Raw genomic sequence first — 10478 nt, forward strand, 5'->3', positions numbered from 1 at the left:
ACAATATTCCATTAATTCATATAACTTCATCACATTCCACACCTATTCCCTATCAACTCTATCAAACGCTTTCTTCAGATCCATAAACGCAACATACACCTCCTTACCTTCTGCTAAATATTTCTTGCACATCTGCCAAACTGTAAAAATCTGATTCATACATCCTCTACCTCTTCTAAAACCACCCTGTAGTTCTATGATTGTATTTCCTGTTTTATCCTTAATTCAGTTAATTACTACTCTAACATACACTTTTGCAACCACACTCAACAAAGTAATACCCCCTTAAATTAAAACACTCATGCACATCTCCCTGACCTTTATATAGTAGTACAATAAATGTTCACACCCAGACTACTGGTACAATTGACTACATAAAACATATATTAAACAATCTCACCAACCATTCAAGTACAGTCACCCCACCTTTCATTAACATCATTCATACCAGGTCCTTTTCCTGGTCTCATTTCATCTGGTGCTCTTCTCACTTCCTCTCTTGTTATCTCTCTCTCATTCTCCCCTCCCATCTGTGGCATCTCAACACCTGCAAAAGCAATTATAAATGCCTCCCTATTGTCCTCAACATTCCTTGTCTCCTCTCCTTTTAAAAACCTTCCATTTCCACCTATTACTGTCTCTTCAATTCTCGAACCACCCTTCCTTACTCTATTCACTTCTTTCCAAAACTTCTTATTCTCTTCATATGAACAACACAAACTCTGACCCCATCTCCAGTCAGCTGCCCTCTTTGCCTCGGCTACCATACCTTTTACTTCCACATATTTCTTTCTATATCTTTCATACTACTTTACACTATTACTCTGCAGCCACTCTTCAAATGACCTCTTTTTCTCTTCCACTTTTATCTTCACTGCATCATTCTACCATTCACTACCCTTCCTCATGATGCCTCCAACAATGATCTTGCCACACACATCACTTGCAATTCCAACAAAATTTTCTTACTCTAGCTTCCATTCTTTCCCTAAATTAACAGTTTCTCTCACTTTCACCGTCATATGCCATTTCCAACCCTTCTTGATATTCACTTTTTACCTCTAGTTTTATTACCTCTTCAACTTCACTACCTCACTCGTACATCCAACACCGCCCCCCACAACTCAATTCCCCCACTCTTTTGCTAAAACTAATTTTCCTTCCACCAAAATATGATCAGACATATGGTTAGCCATACCCCTAAACACGTGCATGTCTTTCAATCTTCCAAACATTTTTCTGGTTATCAACACATATTCCATAAATGCCCTTTCTACCACTCTTCCATTTGCCACCCTTACCCATGTATATTTGTAGGGATGATTGAGCATTATATGGGATAAGTAGAGGGAGATGGTGATAAATTGGTGAGAGAGAATAAGAGAGAAAAAGAGAGTAAGAGGGAGAGGTTGGAACTAGAGAGTATGCCGGCTATTTGTCGAGATGTGGCACCAAGTAGGGGAATCCGTTTGAAACCAGGTGCCCTCCTGTAACAGACATTTTTCGTTCTGTTCAGGTTTTAAAGATGTATTCTTTTTTTATTTGTTTCCCTTCTGGGATCAGGAGGGCAACTCTGCTCCTTGATGAAGAGCAAGAGAAGTGGTAGAAGAGTATTATGTAATTAGAGGTAGGGTGTGGTTTGTTTTATTCCCTTGAAAATAAAGGCTTATTTTGTCCATTACAGAATGGTCTCTATTTTTTTATCTTTATAGGTAACTTAATTAATTTTGGTGTGGAGGATTAATTTTTGTTTTATTTTTGTTTTATTTTTGTTGTTGTTTGCCAAATCGAGAGAGAGAGAGAGAGAGAGAGAGAGAGAGAGAGAGAGAGAGAGAGAGAGAGAGAGAGAGAGAGAGAGAGATGCGTGTGTGTGTCAGCGAGCGAGAGGTAGTTAGTGTAATGATTGTTTGTTGTGAGAAAGACTGTTGGTATAACTGAGGTTGTTTGTTGATGTTTTTAGGTAGGTTAGGACAGTAGCAAATGTCTTGGGTGAATGCTCTTTTTGATTTGACTGCAGTAAGAGGCAGTTGTGTGAGTGCTGGATTATCATTATTATTCTTTTACCAGCGTGGATGTGTTTATTTATTTCAGCAGCCATAATTCCTCCTTTGGAGAGATTTTAAATTGTATGTGGAATTAATTGTTGATGACCTGGCTTATGATATGGAACTTGATATGACTGCTCAGATCTATATAATTGTTGATGACCCGGACTGAATAAACTTTTGATTGATGATGATAAAGATGATGATGATGATGATGATGACGATGACAATGATAACTACGGCCCCAATCAAGGAGGCAGTTGTGGCAAATTGCCACACAGTTTAGTCAATTATCACAGAGCTGTGGCAGAGTGCCGAAAAAGACAGTTCAGCTTTCTGTGGATGAGTGTTGGTGTCGCAATACTTATAAACACATATTTTTGTGTTGGTGAGCACTAAATTTTTAAGTTTTGTTAGGGTGTTTTATTTTTTTTTTTTTTTTTGGCTTATTTGAATGGTGTTACGGTTGTTGTATATTTTGTGTTAAGTTTTTGATTAGTTTTAAGTGATATTATCTTGATTGTGGATGGTTTGTATTGAGCATTTTAGTTTTAAGGAATATAGTATTAAGGTTATGTTTTATTTTTATTTCCCTTCTGTCTAAGATTCCAGTTGATAACGTAAGGGGAAAGTTTGTGCTGAGGAGACATTTGTCAGTTAGAGTGATTCAAGGGTGTGGGGATTGTTCTTGTGACATCCAGTCACATTATTTTGGCGCCTGAACAGGGACTGTTGAGGTGGGATTGGAAGATGAACTCTTGGACAAAGGATTGAATTAGGATTAGAAATTGTATTTAAGGTTGATGAAAATGGAAGAACAATTAAAGGTATTAAGGGAGGAATTGTGGTTGATGAAGGAGCGAGTGGAGAAGTTGTCTGTAGAGAAAGAAAAGTTGTCCGTAGAGAAAGAGAAGTTGTTGCATGAGAATGCAAGGCTGTGTTCTGAGAATGAATAGATGCAAAGGAAACTGAGGGAACTTCAGGGAACTGTAGAGAGAGTGGAAGAGGGTGTTGAGATGAGGATGCGAGAGAATGAGGAACGAATGAAAGCTATAATGGGGAAAGTAATGGGAATGATGAAAACGTTCATAGGGGAAGGTGCAGTCGTCGAAGTGGCTTCTGCTTCGGGTAATATATTGATAGTGGAAGAGAAAGCTAAGGTAAGTGATAATGGGAAGGGTAGTGCTAGTGAGATTGAAGATAAGGCATAGTAAGAATGAGCAGAAATGTGATAGGAAGAATGAAAAGAAAGGCAAAAGTAATGGGAAGAGGGAAAAGAAGAAAGGTCAGGAATAGAGTGAGGATGATCATGAATGGGTGAAAGTGGTAAGTAAGAAAAGGGGTAAGAAAGGAATGGTTAAGGATAGGAATTTAAGTGTTGAATTGGATTCGTTATATTCTAATGGAGAAGAAGGAAACAAGAATGGATTAGGCAGTTAAGATAATAGTGAGAATGAAGGTGAAGTATGTAAGACAGTGTTTATGAGAGAGGTACCTAGAAGTGAGAGGTTTAATGAGCACAGCAGTAAGGATGTATATGACTTTTTTAGGGAGTATGAAAGGTTCTGTCAGGCTAAGTATGGTGATAGTAAGAAAGTTTGGGCCAGGGAGTTAGGAGAATATTCGACAGGGTATTTGTTGACGACGTATGGTGTGATAATGAGTGTAGGGGATGTTAATTATGAAAGTGTGAAAAGAGAATAATTGCACAGGTAAAATGAATAAAAGGGAGTGTTAGATATAAGCGTAAGAATGATTTTGATAAAGCACGTATGAATGTAGGAGAAGCAATATCAATGTATGTATGTAGGCTGGAAACATTAGCTAGGAAGAATTATGGGGATGAAGACATAAATGAGAACCAGGAATTAATGAAGAAGTTTTTGGCTACTGTACCCGAAAATGTTGCTGAGTTTATTAATTTGAAACGGAAGGAGAAAATGAGGTGGACGAAAGAAAGAATGACTTGTGATGATATTTTAGCGATAGTTCAGGATGGAATGGGGGAAAGTGTGTCAGAATTCGGTAGTTTTAAAGATGCTACTTTGAGAGGGCCAATGAGGATAGCTGATAGTGTAGTAGATAGGAGTGTTAGGGCAAGTAACGTGGGAATATATGTACGGACAAATGAAGGGTTTAGGCAAGGGAATTAGGATTGGAGGGATAGGAGTGCTAGTGCGCAGCGAGGTAGGTCAGATAGTTATATCCGTGAGGAGAAGTGTTATAGGTGTGGGAAAGTAGAACATAAAAAAAATGAGTGTAGATGGCCATTAGGAACATGTTTCGGGTGTGGAGAGAGAGGGCATCATATTAATGATTGTAAGAAAGAGAGAGTAGTTAAGTGTTATTGGTGTGGTATGATTGGGCATATAGCGAATGGATGTAGGAGTAATTGTATGAAAGTGATTTGCAGCAATTGTGGTGAGGATGGGCATTATGCTAGGATTTGCCAGGAGCAGCGTGCTAGCTGTACTGAATGTGGTGTAGATGGGCATATAGCTAGGGTTTGTAGGAAGAAGGGATTAGGCCAGCCAGGATGTTCGGGAAACTAGGTAGTCAGAGGGTTCAACTGGGTGAGTCCTCCTGTGTGTGTGGAAGAAATAGGGTCAATGTTCGTGAGAATGGGATGAATAATTGATTGGAAATGAGTAAGTATGAACCTAGTATGAATGAGAAGTTAGTGTTCGAAAATGAACTATTAGTGTTAGTTGAATATAGGAAAAAGAAGCGTTTGAAATTTTGTCAGGATAAAGTACAAGGGAAATTCATAGGTATAGGTAGGAATCTGAACAGACATGACAAGGGTGTAAATGTACAGATGAGTATGGAAGATAAATAAATGTGTTAATACAGATGAATCATGGCTGAGTATGAATAATACCTATAGTGTGTGTGGTGCTTCCTTAGATGATGTAAAAGAAAGTATGATGAATGCGAGATTGAGAGATAGAAGAATGATAAGTAGTATGAATGATTCTTTTATTAAAGTAAAAAATGGATTTGATGAAAAGGATGAATTGTTGACGGAAATAAGAGAAATTTTAGGGCCAGATGATAGTGAGGTAGATGGGATAGTGCATGATATATTAGATGATAGGAGTATAGATGGGAATCGGAATAGGACAATGAATGATAGCAATATGGAAGAAGTGAATGGGAGAGTATATGAAGTCCCAGTTACTCGAATCAGAGGTCCTATTCCCGACTGCGACTGGGTTATGGAAAAAATCAGGTAAGTGTTGTGTAAGGAGGATTTGGCTAAGTAAGGGGGGTGGATGTGGAGAATTAATTTTTATTTTATTTTTTTTTGTTGTTTGCCAAATTGCCAAATTGAGAGAGAGAGAGAGAGAGAGAGAGAGAGAGAGAGAGAGAGAGAGAGAGAGAGAGAGAGAATGTCAGCGAGCGAGAGGAAGTTACTGTAATGATTGTTTGTTGTGAAAAAGACTATTGGTATAACTGAGGTTGTTTGTTGATGTTTTTAGGTAGGTTAGGACAGTGGCGAATGTCATGGGCGAAAGCTCTTTTTGATTTGAGAGCAGCGAGAGGCAGTTGTGTGAGTGCTGGATTATCATTATTATTCTTTTACCAGCGTGGACGTGTTTATTCATTTCAGCAGCCGTAATTCCTCCTTTGGAGAAATTTCAACTTATATGTGGAATTTATTGTTGATGACCTGGCTTATGATAAGGAACTTGATACGATTGCTCAGATTTATATAATTGTTGATGACCCAGACTGAATGAACTTTCGATTGATGATGATGATGATGATGATGATGATGATGACAAGGAAGATGATAACTACAACCCCAATCAGGGAGGCAGTTGTGGCAAATTGTCACATAGTTTAGTGTTAGTGTGCCCAAGAAAACACTTCAGCTTTCTGTGGACGAGTGTTAGTGTCGCAATATTCATAAACACACAAATTTTTCTGTTGGTGTGCGCTTAATTTTTAAGTCTTGTTAGGTTTTTTTTTTTTTTTTTTTTGGGGGGGGGTTATTTGAATGGTGTTACGGTTATTGTATATTTAGTGTTAAGTTTTTGATTAGTTTCAAGTGATATTATTTTGATTGTGGATGGTTCGTATTGAGCTTTTTAGTTTTAGTGAATATAGTATTAAAGTTAAGTTTTGTTTTTTATTTCCCTTCTGTCTAAGAGTCCAGTTGAAAACATAAGGGGAAAGTTTGTGCTGAGGAGACATTTGACAGTTAGAGTGATTCAAGGGTGTGTGGGTTGTTCTTGTGACATCCCGCCCCATTGTAAAAGAAATGAAATGTAAGCACTACATTTCATTTTTATTAGTGGAGAAATGAGGATTTAAAAAATCTGTTTGAAATAATTCAATTTGTACAGACAATATCATCTGCAAACAGAGTTTAACAATGAATTGCTTCACTGAAGTAGCGGTGCAATACTAAATTCACATATCTTTAAACTCTCTGCATATGCAAAGAGTCATAGCAAGTGCATATTATAACCTATTATGAAGAAGTGTGACCTGAGCGTTGTTTAATTTACCAAGGTGGATATTATGGATAATAATGCATTTATTTCCTTCACATGAAAAGGAAAGTGGTTTCACTATATATATATATATATATATATATATATATATATATATATATATATATATATATATATATATATATATGTGTGTGTGTGTGTGTGTGTGTATATATGTATATGATTATATATGTATACATATATATATGAATATATATGCATATGATTATATATGTATATATATATATATATATATATATATATATATATATATATATATATATATCGATGCAATTATTTTTATCCTACAGTGTACACTTAAACATCGTCCAAAGTAATTCTCATACCATAATTTATGACACCAGACAGGCTTCATAGTGTTTTAAGGAGCATATCTGATTAGATGCAAACATAAGGCCTAAGAGTTAATGGCTAAAGGGTACAGAAAAAACAAACTTTTTCTCATCAAAACACTATGGAGGATGAGAAGAAAGTATTAAAGGTACATGCACTTGAGATGTATTTAGCCCCTCCCCAAGAGAGAGCCAAGGAACTCTTTAGACTACTATACATGCCAGTGAGAGATATTAAAGTGAATCATGCTTATTAAGAGTTCCAAAGTTTGCTCACTCCTCCACCCACAACCACTAGAGAAAAAAGAAAGGTAGACATCTTATTCCAAGCAACCATCACAGGATTACCAGAAGCGCTAGGACCAGCAGCTCATGAAGCATTGTTGCTTCAGGTAAAGGAATTTTCAATCAAGATTTCAAGTATCACAGTGTCCTACAAGAGACAAACCTTCATACCCATAGTACCCGCACAAATAAGGGATAAAGGAAAAAGGGAAGGGAAGGAAGACTGTAGCAGCGACAGAGATGAGTCCTTACTCGTCACCCTACATCACGTCCATGAATGGAGCAGGGCTATTCGTCAGGGTCATGGCAATATGGCAGCAAGAAGAAAGGAGTTCCTTCTCAAGACCGCAGAGGGGTCCTATGTTTCTACCATTGCAAGTTTGGGATCAAATCCGAATATTGTGAAAAGCTATGCTCTAGGAAGATGAACTACGGTGTGTAAGTCTGCAGCAGTCCACCATAACTCCCGTAAACATGCACCCCACATTCTAGGTATATTGGATCTTAACAGTAATGCATCCTACCAGTATCTACATGGATCTGTTAACAGTATTAACTGGCCTGTGTCATTCTAGATAAGGGAAGCCATCAAGATTAGTGGAGTAGGAATAACTGATTTATCTTTATAAGGGAGCTAATACTGTTGGCCATGAGTAGTACCTAACTTCGAGCAGACCATGCTGGGGGCTGGTTTCCTTTAGTCTTTTAAACTCGCAATAAATGTGACTTCCCAGTGCCTGCAACTGCTAAGGAGGGCTGCGAATACCAGGTGGAATCACCGCTGAAGTTCAAGGTCCTTATGGAGAAATTTGAGGATGTACTTAAGGAAGATTTAGCTAACTAACCCTCACCAGGGGCTTCCCAACACGGGATTAAGTATCACATTACCAAACAAGGGCCTACGTCTTATTCCAACTACAGGACATTGTCGTTGGAGAAATTTAAAGTCACAAAAAAGTGGTACCCAAGGTATTATTGTCATAGCAATTTCACATTGCCAGATCATTAGACCCTACTGAACATTAGTAATATTACAAATAATCTTGTGGGGATAAGATATTTCTCCAGATTAGATCTTTTTATACATCATTTTCAAGTCCCATCGTCACAGAAGACAATCCTAAGACTGTCATAATTACCAGGATTTTCCTCACTTACACGTTCAATTTCACCTGTTTTGGTCCCAAGAATGCAGATGCTATGTTTCAGCATCTAATGGATCCCTCCCACAGGCATGCCTTTCATCGTGGTGTATGATGATGATACATTAATTTTTAGACCCTCCTTCAGGCGTGCTGCCTTTCATAAAATACTGAAATGCCTGAGGGAGAATAGTCTTGTGGTCAGACTGGATAAATGTGAGTGGGCATAGTCTTAAGTGAAATTCCTGGGGGTACTAAATCGATACTCAAGGGCTTTCTCCTCCACTCCTGCAGAGGGTGACAGCTATCAAGAGGTTTCCCGCCCTAAGAACATCAAGAGTCTTCAAGAATTTGCCGAAATGGGAAGTTATGATCACCATTACCTGCCGCATATTGCAGAAATCGTGGCACTTTTATATGTTGCCTTTCTAAGGAAACAGAAGAAATTAAACTGAGTGTAATGCCTGCAAAAGGCAATTGACGAAACCATGAGAACCCTGGCACTGGCTACTAGGTTGGCGTAACACTCTCCTGATAGAGATCTAGTCTTCACAATGGCTGCCAGCAGTCTTTAAATTGGAGGAGTTTTAGAAAAGTGGACATCAAATGAAAGGAAGGCACTTAACTTCTTCAGTAGGAAATTAACTGGCCTGGAGATAAAATGGTACTCTGCCTTTGACAGGGAGCTCCTGGTTGTACACATAAGGCGTACACCAATTCTGCAATATTTTCGAGAGAGCCCCTGCACCATGCAGATAGATCATCTGTCCCTCAAACATGCATTTCATCAAGCTGCAGATGCATGGTCTCCCTGACAGCAGTGTTAGCCCTCACCCATCGCAGAATTTCCCTGCCATATCACATACATCTGGTGAAACTCCAATAAAGTAGCAGATACCATAGCCACTGAGATTAGAAGGCCTCTTCAACTTTGCCCTCATCATCTACAGTAGGCCGACCTGACTATCGAGATGCTTTCACGCTGGTTACGTTGTAAGCCATAAATTCTATACGGTATGAGAAGCCATCAATTTTTCACCAGAAAATTTTTCACAAGTATCAAATCAGCCTTCTTCAAAATCCCTAACAGGAAATTTCATTTCATACCATTTTCCTCACACGTAAGTGGGTTGCAATATTCATTATCAATTCTGTTCACTCTAGATATTACGTTTACATTAACTATTGACTACCAAGTAAAAAAGTCGTTATAAATGTGCTGTATCATTGTAATTAGACAATGTTTCTCCTTCCCAAGATCTCGCATTTCTCTAATAATATATCAATACAAATATTTTTGAACTAAATTTACTTCTAGTTTTTCAAATGTGGATGGCTGTAATGCTTTAAATGTTAACTTCTAATGACTTCTTGGTTTGTTGTAATTTTTGTTAAATGGAAATTTTGGGAATACAATAGTTTTTCTATCATCCTTGTGACGTAACCAGTTTTTTGTGACACATTTCAGTAGGTGTAAGGAGTCAAACATGAAATACAAAAGTATGCATTCTTGTAGTTTGATGGGGGTGGAATATAGACAACTGTGTTCGGGTTGCAAAATACGGCATTGCTTTTCTATTTATCGTATTATTATCAGCAATTCAAGTGATTACTTTAAATAATTTTTTCAAAACTTATTATTACTTTCTTTATAACTTTAAATAATATTTTGGATTTTAAAGTTTTTACAGGAATAACATGAAATACAACATAATTTGGACAGCACACCCATACTATGAAAGCAAATGCACTGGCTGCGGCTTCATTGCAATCAAATGCCAATCCTATGTCACAACCTCTCTTATAGTAAAAAAAAACCGTGATAATTAGTGCATCAGATGATTAATTAGGACCGTCTATTTACTTGGATATTTTACGGGAGGAAAACATTTGCTATTTCAAACACATTAGAAATAAGTCACGAGATCTTCAAGGTTGTACAAATTTTTCGTCATGCTTAATAGAACCTGTTTGTTATATACAGTAGTTTTATGCTACTACCTATAGACTGCGTGTCAGTGTCTTGGTAAAGCTACATAATTTTGCAATTCAAACACATATATCGTTAATAGAATTTAAAGCACAGGATACGTGATGTACTTGGATATAAATACAACCATTTAAACACAGTATATATATATATGAGAGAGA

The sequence above is a fragment of the Palaemon carinicauda genome, chromosome 18 (genome assembly GCF_036898095.1).
Source record: "Palaemon carinicauda isolate YSFRI2023 chromosome 18, ASM3689809v2, whole genome shotgun sequence".
Lineage (NCBI taxonomy): Eukaryota > Metazoa > Arthropoda > Malacostraca > Decapoda > Palaemonidae > Palaemon > Palaemon carinicauda.